The sequence below is a fragment of the Podarcis bocagei genome (genome assembly GCF_964188305.1).
Source record: "Podarcis bocagei genome assembly, chromosome: 3".
NCBI classification, from domain to species: domain Eukaryota; kingdom Metazoa; phylum Chordata; class Lepidosauria; order Squamata; family Lacertidae; genus Podarcis; species Podarcis bocagei.
This window is the reverse complement of record NC_138127.1, coordinates 47,890,433-47,903,812: the sequence shown is the minus strand read 5'-3', so window position 1 is coordinate 47,903,812 and position 13,380 is coordinate 47,890,433. Positions and strand designations below refer to the sequence as shown.

General features: G+C 43.5%; 1 long non-coding RNA gene across 1 annotated transcript; it reads left to right on the top strand.

The window, feature by feature from the left end:
- The first annotated feature begins 8,368 nt into the window (after positions 1-8,368).
- LOC308583228 lies at positions 8,369-12,866 on the top strand. The gene is made up of 2 exons (XR_014006136.1): positions 8,369-11,634; positions 12,083-12,866. It is a non-coding gene; the product is annotated as an uncharacterized lncRNA (long non-coding RNA).
- The last annotated feature ends 514 nt before the right edge of the window (positions 12,867-13,380 follow it).

Here is a 13,380-nt window from a genome sequence, read left to right as displayed (position 1 = left end):
GGCATGGTTTTAGAAGCATGGGATTGGAAACCTTATTTCAAGGAGGGCCCCAAGGAGGCTGAATTTTTGGACTTGTTCTTTTGCTCAGTAGATCTCCATCACAGTGTCTTGAACCTCTCTGTATGTGGCTGGGAATGTATTTGATTTGTCTCTTGGCTGGATTTAGTCCCGTTCATGGAACAGTAATCTTTGTCTTGTCCACTAGTGAGTAAAGACTGGAAGCAGTATTCATGACTAGTTCATCAGTCCTTGTTTCCCTTTAGGCTAAGGTGAAGTATTTTGCCAGAAACTTCAGAGGCACGACAATTTCCACTCATCATCATACACAGATAGGACATCATGGTCAGTCATGGAGCTTTCTGGAGTATCTAGCAAAGGCTAAAATGAATCTGGAGTTTGATTGTTTGGGAAAACCTTTAGACCTGCAAAGAAAAACAATCAGAGAGAATAGAGATACCCATTTTTAGGCTGTAAATGTTGCATTCTGACTATTACTATTTACTAAAATATTGCCTTCCAAAACTGGTTGACTGGGGATGTGGCGTCTCTTTTCAGTCTGTCAAGGAATTTAATGGTATATCTCCTATCTCAGCATCTCTCTCCTCCTGCCTTCAAATTCCACAGTCACTTGACTTGCAAGAGGTAAGGCCAGGCCCAGCTCTCAGAGTCAAACCCTCTTGCTGTGTTATGGTGGTGGTGGCTGTAGCTATGAAGAAAATGTCTTCAGGGTGATACAGTGAGTGGGGAATATTTATGATGCAAACCATCCTGTGATCTTTGGATGAAGGATGATAGATAAATGTAACAAATAACAATAATTATAATCTCTCACTTTTTCACTCTAATGGTCATTTCCCTCCACTTCCATGGTGTGTGGCTATTCTGGGTCTCCATACCTGTGTGGCCCATTACTTGCAAGCTTATTGGTGGTAGGAGAAATGGTTTGTAAAAAGATTCCACAGTGCTTTGTTCTCCCCTTGTCCAAACCACCTCACCTCTGACTCACAAGCTTCTGGGCTGGGCTGGGAGTTTCCTCCCAGGACTGGCCAGCCCAACTGAGCCAACCCTGTATCACCTGGGGTGACTGTCTCCCTATGGTATGGTAACCTCTACCTGTCAGGAGAGACTGTCCCAGAGCCAGTAGTTCTGATGAGCACCTCACTCTGCACCCTCCGCCCACATTAAATATTCCTGGGCTTGGACACAGATATAAAATACAGTTCCCGTTTCTTGCGTTACATACCCATAAACACACACACAAGTTTTATGGCAGCTTTTTGTGTTTATTTCATTTAACTTCTCAACAATATCTGAAACCGATTTGGGTGTGACAGAGCGACTTTGTCCAAATTCACACTGGGCCTGAGGGGGAAGTTCTTTACTTATGGGACTCGCAAACAATCCGACTCGCGACCGTGGCAAACCTGGAAGTAAATACTGGGTTTGCCACAATTCGCGCACACACAGAAGTGGCTTCTGCCGACTGCACATGCGCAGAAGCAGCTGCTGCCATCTTCACATGCACAGAATGGTGCATCCGCTGAATGCGCACGCACAGAACAGCACTTCTCCCAGCGACCTGAATCGACTCACGAATGAACTTCTGAAATGGATTCTCTACGAGAGTAGAGGTTCCACTGTCCTCAGAATTGATCTAGAGCAGATTCCAATGTAAAGTTAGCAAAGTAAAAATTTAAATGCAAAATTAAAATGTTATGAAACCAAGAAAGATGGCAGCAGCTGAAAAGGCACCATGAGGCAGAATAAATCTGTTCTGCTTCTGCAGCTGAAGTTTTTTTTTTTAAGAGTAGACCTTTTGACTATGTGGTAGTGATGATGATGATGATAATATAAATTAAAAAGGGACCAGGCTGCAATCTTGAATAGGGTTTTTAATGTGAGCAGATGGAAATGGGAATGATGTGATAATACGCCTAGACTTGTGTTTCTTCTCTCCCACAGACACTCCCCAGGTGTGTCTCTTACTCATCCAAAACCTGAGCCAAATGAAACACAAGCATTCTGTACTCATACCACAAGTTAACTGTTTTGTGAAAGATTCAGTGTATTCAGCAGGAGACAGATAGCATGAGATCAATTTACTTCTTGTCACATCACTAAAAAGACTCACGTTCAGTCTCATTATTATTTTTAATCAGCCAGTGTTTCCTAATATATGAATGAGGAGAATGCAGAAACTCCTGTCCTCTTGGCTTGTCATATTTCCTAGGCTCCACTGTCTCTGCTCCTTCTCCCTCTTCTAACTTAACAACTTCCACTTACGGTATATTTGTTTCTGGCAAATGTGGTGGAAGGGTGTATGGGGAGGGGGGGAGATGGCACTGGAGACAAATATGGCAGGCTCATGTGTCCTGAGCTTTCTATCATCTCAAACCTATATCAGAAATAGACCTGGTTGGCTATGGCTAAAAAGCTGGACTTCGTAGCATCAGTAACAAAATAATGATAAAAGAAAATCGAAAGAGATAGAAAGAGTTGGGGTGGTGGAATGTTATGAAAAGAGAGAGAAACATAGGGTTTGTGGATTGGTGTTTAGGATAAGGGAGCAGCTCACCATGGATAATATTTAGCCCAAGTTCTCTACCATTTGTATTGTAGCATGTTGTCAAATATTAGAAATAGTGTCACTATCCAACTGACTTGTATACATGCACACATATTTTAGAATTTAGTGTTTTCTTATGAAAGGTTCCAGACTTTGAGGAAGCCAGGGTGTTCTGTTTCTTCTTTTAAAAAGGCTTTCAGAACACTGAAAACCTGAATCAGCAGAAATCTTCCCCATGACAATTTCAGACCTCCGTTGAAACTTGTTTTGCGCCTTTGCCTTGAGCGGAGGCTGGATGAAGCCACACCTCACTGGATGAGACTCTCAATAAACAACGCCTTTGTACCAAGAAGCTGTTCTCCTGAAATCCCTGGAGGGCATTTAGACAAATGCTAGGGAAGCCATTCCAGCTTGGAAATCAAAGTTACACAGCTATTTCCCATGGCAGAGCCGCAGTGGTGTTTTGAAGCCTCATAATTGTGTTTAGGAACTCCACCTTCTTGCCCTGGTTTTCATTTGCCAGGCCGACTTTCCCAACTGGTTTTGACAAACCCGTGCCGCAAACATTTCAAGGGAGTCAAAGACTTCCATTTTGTGGAACTTAATAAACTGAATTGCATTATAAAGAGACTTGATGTCGTTTCCAAGCTATCTATCTAATTTTGTTTTAAGTTTAATCAAGATATGATGGGGGGGGGGCATGGAGGGATATCAAGTAAGAGAAAGGGTAGAAGTAGGATGTAGTTTGCTGTGCTAAACACATCACTCTGAAGGGTAGACTTGACAGGCATCCCCAAGCACTCAGGGACCTCAGCTGCAGAGTCCACCATGGCTGATTGGCACATTTCATTGCCCATTTCCAATGCCATGCATTACACTAGTGTGGCTGCAGTAAAACACATTATGCACATTGGTTGTGAAGAAGCTCTCTTTCGTGAGTACTGCTACAGCTGATGTACTTGCTCTAGAGCAGGGGTGGCCAATGTGACACTCTCCAGATGTTGTGGACTACAACTTCCATCATCTCTGACCATTGGTCATGCAGGCTGGGGTTGTTGGGCCATCTTGAGGGTACAGCATTGACTACCTCTGCTCTAAAGCCCAGTTCCAATCACCATCTCCATCTCCATGTCCCTTGTCCAGCAACTGACCCTTAGGGACAACAAATGGGGTGGAAAACATTGTCTCAACATCTAGGTGGCATATGGCTTCCTACGGTCCCATCTTGTCCCTGGCGGTCAGATGCCACTGGTAGATGCTTAGGTGGACGACTTCTTGAGGGTTGGGTGTGATTATATTCTATCCTTACAGCAATTCCCTTGATAATATAAAATAATTATGAAATTATGCATTTGGTTAATATACAATAGCCCAATTGAAATTTAAAAGACCTGCCTTCTCTTGGTTAGAAGTGCAATGACTAGGAGAGGTGTGGTGCAGAGGAATAGGACCTCAAATGGACACTGGCCCAAACCACATTGCATATGGCAATACAGTGGTACCTCGGATTAAGAACTTAATTTGTTCCGGAGGTCTGTTCTTAACCTGAAACTGTTCTTAACCTGAGGTACCACTTTAGCTAATGGGGCTTCCCGCTGCAGCCACACGATTTCTGTTCTCATCCTGAAGCAAAGTTCTTAACCCGAGGTACTATTTCTGGGTTAGCGGAGTCTGTAACCTGAAGCGTCTGTAACCCGAGGTACCACTGTACAGGTCCACCTGCTTCAGCTCTCAATCTTGAAGCCAGTGCAGATGATACAGTGACTCATGGTATTGCAGGCATGCCCCCACATGCATTGAGACAAGCTCTTTCGGAGCGCAGAGAAGGCAGAAGGCAGGTGTGAGGCTGCTGAGCTCAGAATGTCACCTAAGGACCCAAGAGGCCAAGACTTCAGGGATGCATTGCATAGCTGCTGGGAAACCTCATATGCTCTACGTGCACAAAACCGAGACAGCCATTTGCCAATTATGACCATGTATACTGTAATCTAGAAGAACTGTGAATCATAATCTCTTTAAAGTGCTTTGAAGATGCAAACAGGGTAGCATTAAGTTGTAGCTGGTCACCAAAGGCAATGGAGGCAGATGGTTTCCCAGATGCCATCAGATCACCTTATTAAGAACCACCCACCTCCCTCTAGGCAACTGCCAACAAGAGTCCAAAGAAATGCTAACATGGTAAAGATGCCCACAATGACACTGAACAGGAAATTGCAAAAGAGGAAGAAGAGAAACTGTGCTGGTTTGTAGTAACAGTAAGAAAACAGGGTGGGGAGAGATCGAGCTTTTTGGCTGCATAGAGTCAACCCACTTCACTTAATGGAGGATGGGCTGGAAAGTATGGCAATTTATAGACAGTGGCAAAGAAACAGCATCTTTCCTCTAGTCGCACAGCACAGACCGTGGTTGGCTGTTGGCTGGCAGTGATATGAAACAGATCTAGAGCTGAGAAGGAGAGGTGCTTTTGCTTTGATGAATGAGCACCACAGTCACGCAGGGCAAGGCGCTGGGTGTTGCCTTAGGACCTGCAAGACAGGCGGAACCAAAAGAGCTTTATTTTCACACTCAAAAGGAAAGTCATACAACAAGAAAGACTGCCTTACATACAACAAAGGTCTCGGAGTACACTGTGAATGCAGAGAACATCTGAGCACAGGAAATTGCCTTATACCGAGTCAGACCATTGGTCTGTCTGGCCCAGTACTGTCTACACTGATTGGCAATGGCTCTCCTGGGATACAGAATGGGGACATTCCCATAAGTTCTGTCATTTGGAGGAATGTAAGGCACACAGCATTTGTGAATGTGAATCTAAAAAAAGAAGAAGGACTATTTCCATAAGCTTTTTACAATGCTTAGGAATGAGACCCATGTTCAAAACCCCACTTAGCCACGAAACTCACTGGGTTACTTTGGGCCAGTAACTGCTTCTCAGCCCACCTCATAGGGTTGTTGTGGGGATTAAATAAGGAAGGGGAGAACCATGTACATCACAGTGAGTTCCTTGGAGAAAGGGGTAGGATTTGAATGCAACAAATAAATAAGGCCACCAGTGGCAACTACTCATGAAAGTTATACTCCCTTTAGTAATAACTGTATATCTCTGAGGTGGATCATTAGCAGGAGAGTGCTGCTGTGCTCATGTCCTGCTTGTGGGATTCCCAATGATGGGCCAGTGAATTCTGGAGTAGATCTGCCTTTGGTCTGACCCAGCAGAGCTGATTTGCATGCTTTCCTCCTGAACCTGGAGCAAATTCAGAGCATGTTAATTACAGCTGCCTGCAAAGCAAAGCAAACATCTGATTGGCCTATCTGAAAGTCAGCTTGCTTTTCAGAATGTGACACCAGTGGCTGTGGTATTTAAAACACACCCATGCTTTTTTAAAAAAAATGTTGTTGAGAATGGATGTGGCCACAAGATAAAGAAGCAGTCATATGATTCCTTTTCCCACACATCTAGCTGTGAAATCCTTTGAATGCACTAGGAGAGTCAGGGGACATGTATATCAGGTCTGGCTAGTTTGTGTAGAGTTAACAATATGGCTCACTATTTTTTATTATGGTTGAATTGCTGTAGCTGCAATTCTGCACATAGTTCTGCTGTTAAGTAGAGTTTCTTGGCTTAGCTTCTGTTCGTCAAACACTTTCTGCTGGCTGCTAAAGAACCATTTCTGTTTCAACTTGCAAATTATGTTCTGTAATTTGTCTGGCCCTTCCCTTATTCTCTCTGTTTGCTATCTGTCTAATTCACTTAGAGATTCAAAGGCGATGCATGGAGATTCTTTTTTTTTTTTTTAAAAAAATAATTTTTATTAACCGACCAATCAAATCAAATCAAATCGCATCACATAAATTCCGAATTACAAAGCCGAATTTTAAATTTTTGTTGAGGGGACCCATATTTCAAGTTCCGAAGGGGGATTCCAATCATCTTCTTGCTACTGCATTAATACCCAATCAGTCCAAATAATGTTCATAATTCTATCCAGTCTTATCTTGCTGTTTCCACATCTCATCTTGTTCATATATTTTTTCTTTTTTTCTTTATGATCTCTTCTGATAATCTCCTTAAGCAGATAAACACCAGTTATAATCCTGTGTGAATTTTTTCGTTCGTCCAATCCTCACATCAAGATGGTTTCCATATATCAGGCGATGCATGGAGATTCTTACCTTCCATGTGAATATTTCATAGATACCCAGCGCAGATTGGATATGCAGCTGTAGCAATCCAAATATTTAGGAGAAGACAGCTTTTGAGTTATATCCCTCCCCCCTTTTTGGCTTCACATAGCTGAACAAAAGGCACAATTATCCTATATTATTTTTCTCCATTGAAATACAAAGTGTGGGAGAAAGGAAGGCAAAAGCCACCCAAGAAAAAGAAGAAGAAAACTGGGAATGCTCACAGGTAACTTCCTAATGAATATCTGCAGAGTCCTTGGATGATATAGGGTGCTTTTGATGCCTACACCATTGTTGTTATTACAGAAAAACATAGGTCAGGCAGCAGTTCTTTTCAGATAATCATCTCTTTGACTCCTATGTTTAATGAGCCTTTTTTTTGTTACACTAAACACAGGAGCTAAAGAGCTGATTATCTGAAAAGGAATCAGACATAGCAGGCATGTCCAGCTCCCAAGAGACTGTGATCTACTCCCAGTATAAAGAAAAACTTGCAGTGATCTACCCATTGTCATTAGAGGGATGCGTGGGGTGGGTGGATTGCCCAGAGTTGTTGAGCTTTCTTTGGGGAGGATTGCAAAGAGTGTTTTTTTTTTAGCTTTTTCCTTGTAACTTTTTGTAATTGATAAGCATCCCACAATCAACCAGGATCATCCAGGGATTCTACCTGTAGATCACAATCTACTAGTTGGACATCCCTGAGATATAGAATAAACAGGGACGCGGGTGGTGCTTTAGTCTAAACCACTGAGCCTCTTGGGCTTGCCGATCAGAAGGTCGGCGGTTTGAATCCCTGCAACGGGGTGAGTTCCTGTTGCTCTGTCCCAGCTCCTGCCAACCTAGCAGTTCCAAAGCACACCATTGCAAGTAGATAAATAAGTACCACGGCAGCAGGAAGGTAAACAGTGTTTCTGTCCGCTCTGGTTTCCATCACGGTGTTCTGTTGTGCCAGAAGCGGTTTAGTCATGCTGGCCACATAACCCGGAAAGCTGTCTGTGGACAAATGCCGGCTCCCTTGGCCTGAAAGCGAGATGAGTGCCACACCCCATAGTTGCCTTTGACTGGACTTAACCACCCAGGGGTCCTTTTCCTTTACCTTACCTTATAGAATAAACAATATGCACAAATACATAGATGTGCACACATTCCCTCTCCTTACTTACTCTCTCTCTCACATATACCCAGGCCCAGGGTGGGGAGCCGGGTAGACTTGCACTGGGCCTTGGAGGGCTAAGCTGGCCAGGGCAGGGGAATTCCAGGGACCTGCCAGACTTAACGCTGTCATGCCAAGAACAAGACTCCTGCCACGAGCCTCAGACAAAGCTCCGCCCGGGCTTGCATACACCACAGGGAGTTGCAGCATGTCCCCGTTATCTTGCACAGAGGGAAGTTTTGCACATATCAGTTTGGAAGATAAGTTCACTCATACATACAAGCTCATCATTAAATGGCTGTTAGAACAAGTGAGGGTTTGCCTGCTCATGAACACACATCAAACATAGCAGATGGAAATTCATATTGCCTTTAATTGAATGTCTTCATGGGCATCCACTGGTACATTAAGAGATGAACTATAGACAGAAGATCTGTGATGTATTTCTCTCCCCCCCCTTCTGTGGATGACTGTCCATTTCTTGGGAATGTAGATGGGGGGTGAGGGTGTTTTACTCTTCCTCTGCTTCCCCATCAAAATAGTCTATAAGATCCAAAGGCCTCCTGTTCCCTCAACTTGTTCCAGACAAGGGAGAAAAACTATGCCAGCCCTGGAGCTGGTGTAGTAACCCCCCCCCCCACTGAAACAACAGGAGGGTGTTTTTTTTAAAAGCAAAATAAAGGGAAATAAAAGGGGAACAACACAAGCCCACTTTCTGCTCTGGGGGTACAAACCTGGCAGGATCAAGGCAGTGATGGCTCCTCTGACACAGACTCCTTGTCTGTTATAATAAAATAACAGTGGATGACAACCAAACATAAATTGCCTTGCAGAAATAACATCATTTATTTCAGCAACTATGTCTCACTACTTTTGCACCAGACCAGAATGACATACGGTTGTGTCTGCACTGAGAAAAGCACTCGCCCACACCCTCAGAGTAGAATATAACACATGCAATAATGAAACTCCAGTATTTTAAAATGTTCTTTATATTTGCTCTCTTTTTGTGATGCCACACTGATAATCTTTCTCTATTCTATTCTATTATTTTTTTAATTGGAAACTATATGAACAGGTGGGAACTACATCAAAATATTGCCGTGTGGAGTTCTTGCACCATTCAAGCCTGGCTGGAACCTTGCCCTGTTCTGGAACACTGCATTCCATTAACCCTCTACCCTGGGTGTCTGTTTCCTTCTCTCTCAGCAACAATTGCTAAATATTCCATGGTCACTGGGCATGCTCAGTCCTCACTGGGCATTTTGGTCCCCTCGCCCAAAGATTTGTTTTGCACTTTGTACACTTCACAGTTCCCCCAAGCTGGCTGATTGCTCCCTCTTGTGTTTGGATGGTGCCTGTGGCTGCATAAGAACAGAGGATACAGTATTGAAAGGGTGTTCTGTTGAAAGATTGCCAGGGAAGGAGGGTGGGGCAGAGACTTCATATATATAGAGTAGAAGACAAAAGATTCTTTGAGAAACTGGTTCTGTGTCAGCAGCTAGTCAGCTATTGAAAGCCACACCAAATGCTGCTTATTATTTCAAGAAGAAAGTTCATGTTCTCGAAGCTGCCACTCCTGGTTCCGCAATGAAGAATTTCCCACAAAATTGCTAGACTGGATATAGGAAATACCGAACACCCAAAAATCCCCATTCTGTCTCTCTGGTCCAACATCAGGTTCATACCTTACAGACTTGGCTTTCAGACAAATTGATTTTATGGTGTGAGACATGGAATCCCTATGGACGATTGAACCCCTGTTCCCCCCACCACCACCTCCACCTCTCCAACCTGTGCTGGTACTGCAGAGTACCCAGGTGAGTGGAGCAGGGTCAGATCTGGTCCACCCAGCTCACCCACCAAGATGGGAGGGTATGTTGGCATGGCTACCAAGACTTCGTGGCATAGATTTGCTTATCTCCTAGGGTGCATGGCTACCTTGTCACAAAATACTTCTTCTACCCTTGATCCTGCCAATGGTGGCACCTCTGAATGCCTGGCCCACCTTCTCTTGGACCCAAGCAGTGATTCAAAAATACAAGCAGTAACAATAACAACAGCAGCAGCAGCAATAATAATAATAATACTCGTGCTGCTGGTATAAAGTGCAATACCACAAAAACTCAAAAACACAGTCGAAAATGCAGGAATATTAAAATACTTCAATAATACTGCAAAGCATTCACATCGTTCTTAAAAGATATGATGGGATCAGGAAAAAAGTTAATAACGGGATTATTGAATTACGGTATTCTGTGCTTTTCAGCTCCCTTTGCTTGAGAATGCTAAACTGTAGGACCTACACCCAACAGCCAAAATTGGACTCTGTGGCTGAAGATTATTATGATGTCTGTGCTCATTGTTAGGCACACATATGCCACCTGGAGGAGATTTATTACAAAGATTATGATGCGAAGCAATATTGAATGCAGTATTGGATGAAATGGGTGGGTGGGGAAAATACAATGGAGGGTGTTTTCCGAACAAGTATTTGACAAAACCTTTATGCATTTGGAGTATTGGAGGCTGACACCCCTGCTTACTGCACTTGCCACCCCTGCCCCTGAAGTGGCAAGCAGCCTGGCAAGCACCTCCCACCTCCTAGGATGTTTGCCACCAGCACTGCTTCCTTGCCTGCCTGCTGCCATCACACTAGAATTGCTGTGGTGACCTATTGGCAGCCACATAAACTGTAGCAAGACGACAGACTTACAAGATTATTATATAGTAAGATATTGTGTACAGACGAAACTCATAACTTACTATATTGGCTGCATACACACCAGACCTGTAAAGCACATTCAAAGCACAGCCCACCCACAAAAAAATATGGGAATTATAGTTTGCCCCTCGCAGACCTACAATTCCCAGCAACCTTGGCAAATTACAGTTCCCAGGAATATGTGCTCTCAATGTGCTTTAAAGGTCTGGTGTGCATGGAAGGCATTGTCTTAATCTTAGTCACACTGCCTATATCACTTGCAGCATACCTGTATTTACTTGAGCAGTTTTGATGTAGGCAATACAACTGCCCTCACCAACACCACCAACCTCAAAAACCACTCAAAACAACTGATCTAGAAAGACTTGCGTATGTGTATACCCAGCACCTGCCTGAAGGCTCTTTTCTTCTATCATCAGCTGAGGAGGAAGCTGATCAGGTGAGGTGAGAGTGGACAGACCAGCTGGATCCAGAAGCATCCATCTAGCTTTTTTCTTAGGCAGTGAAAAACTTAAGACTGACCCTGTGATAGAAAGACCTACTATCATTGCTCAAAAATTGACACTAGTGTCCTGGGGCCTAGGAATATGCCTACCATGTCAGACCACTGGTCCATCTACATCAATATTATTTCTATAAACTGGCAGGGGATTTACAGAGTTTTAGACACATCTGAAGATGCCCTGGGTTGTGCCTGAGACTTTAACGTGCAAAAGATGAGCTCTGCCACTGAACTACAGCTTTTCCCAATGCAAAGTTGACTGCATCCTTCTCTAGAACTTTAGAAAAGAATGCCATGTGAGACTGTACAATAACAGTTGAAAGTGTGATGATGTGAGGGCACCTTTCCCACAGTCTCTTAAAAAGAAATTTTTTTTGGGACAATCTCTTTTTGGAGATGCATGAAAATCAAAGCATCTTCCAGGAATGACTGTTCTATCTGGAAGTGAATTTGGCACCTGGAGTTAGAATGTTTATAGGCAATTGGGGGGAGGGGTATAGAAGGTGAAATATACTCGGAGTCGAGTGTGGATTTCATGCTCTTTATTCAGCTCATAGTAGTGAGGAATGAATGTTCCCCCAAAATATCTGCTTTATATACATTATTTACACAATGGGCCGCATGTGATTGGCTAATTCTGGGATTCTCCTGTAGGCCAATCAGGTTACAGATTCACTTCCACCTGGAGCTGGATTGGGTGGCTCCTGTGGACCAATCATACTGCTGCATTGTTCTAGGACCAATCAGACTGCTGCATTCTGGACCCTATTGTTCTAGGACCAATTAGACTGCTGCATTCTGAATCCTATTGTTCTAGGACCAATCAGACAGATGCCTTTTGGATCCTATTGTTCTAGGACCAATCAGACTGCTGCATTCTGAATCCTATTGTTCTAGGACCAATCAGACTGCTGCCTTTTGGATCCTATTCAACTCAGTACATAACAGAAGGTGTGTGCAAACCCACAAAATCATATTGGGAATCTGCCAATACAGTTTCTATTAACTGATGGTGGCACAACCCTTTCGGATAAGTGGGTCCTCTGCTCTGACTTTCCATTGGATTCCATACAGCAGAATGGAATCTCCCTGCCTCGCTGGGGGAAAGTAGGAAAATCCAGGTCATGCGGTAGAACTGGTCCTCCTGACCAGTTGGTCACCTAAATGATGGGGAAAGTCAGAAAATGAGTCTGAAAAACCCAGGGATAAAATGAGAGAAGAAGTGGAATAAATGTGGGGAATGCTGTGTGACTCCTAAACAAGAAAGAAGTACCAAAACGACACACAACATAAGTGGAACTGAACCCTCTCACTTCCATCAATCCCAGGACGTTCAGATCTGCCCCCGCCCATGATTTGCTCAAAGATGCCTCTTTCCCTTTCCAAGCTGTGCTTTAAACTGCTCAAGATCCACCTGTTTAAGCACAAGTAAGGAGACATATACTAGATGCTTTGGATGCCATTGCTGTTTATTAGAAAGAGTAGGGTACTGCACAAAGAAATCATTTTAAGAGCGGTAGATGGACCTGTGCAGAATACAGAATGGAAGCAGTGAGGTGGGATGAATGGGGCAGCAAAGGGGGATACTTGGGCCCAGTTCTGATTGTTACCTGTTCTGCATCCTTGTGACTAAATCACTCGGATTCTAAACCGCTTGGGGTTTATGTATGTAAGGAGGGCAGAGCCTCAGACATGTGATAAGACCATTGTACCTTCATCAACAGAATATCTTTTTTTTTTAAAAAATGTACTTTTATTAAAGATTTTCTTGGGTTACAAAAGTATGTGCAATGTCTCTCTCTTTTTTTTCTTCAAGAAACATTTTTTACAGATCAGTTTCATTTGTTGAGACATTGGAAAGAAAAGGGGGGAAAGAGGTGGAGGGGGGAAAGGTGAGTGGGGTGGGGTCGGGTGGCGATGTTTCTATTTTCCTTAATATATGTGGGGTTTTGCGTCAGCGTCGCTTGTGTAGGTTCTCTGTTTCTTTGTTGGTGAGAGAGGTTGGGGTTAGCCTAGGGTGTGGTTGGTTGTTTATGATTGGCTGTGGTGATCTTTGTTTTCATGTGTGAGTGGGGGTGGGTGGGTGTTTTGGATCAGGTTAGCCATGTTGATTTGTATGCTGTTGGTGGATTTTTGTCATTATCTTGTTGGGCTGTGTATGTGATAAAGGGGAGCCATACCGGGGTCAAGGTGTCTTCTTCTATTTGTCCCCATGTCAGTTTCATTATCAACAGAATATCTAATTTCTG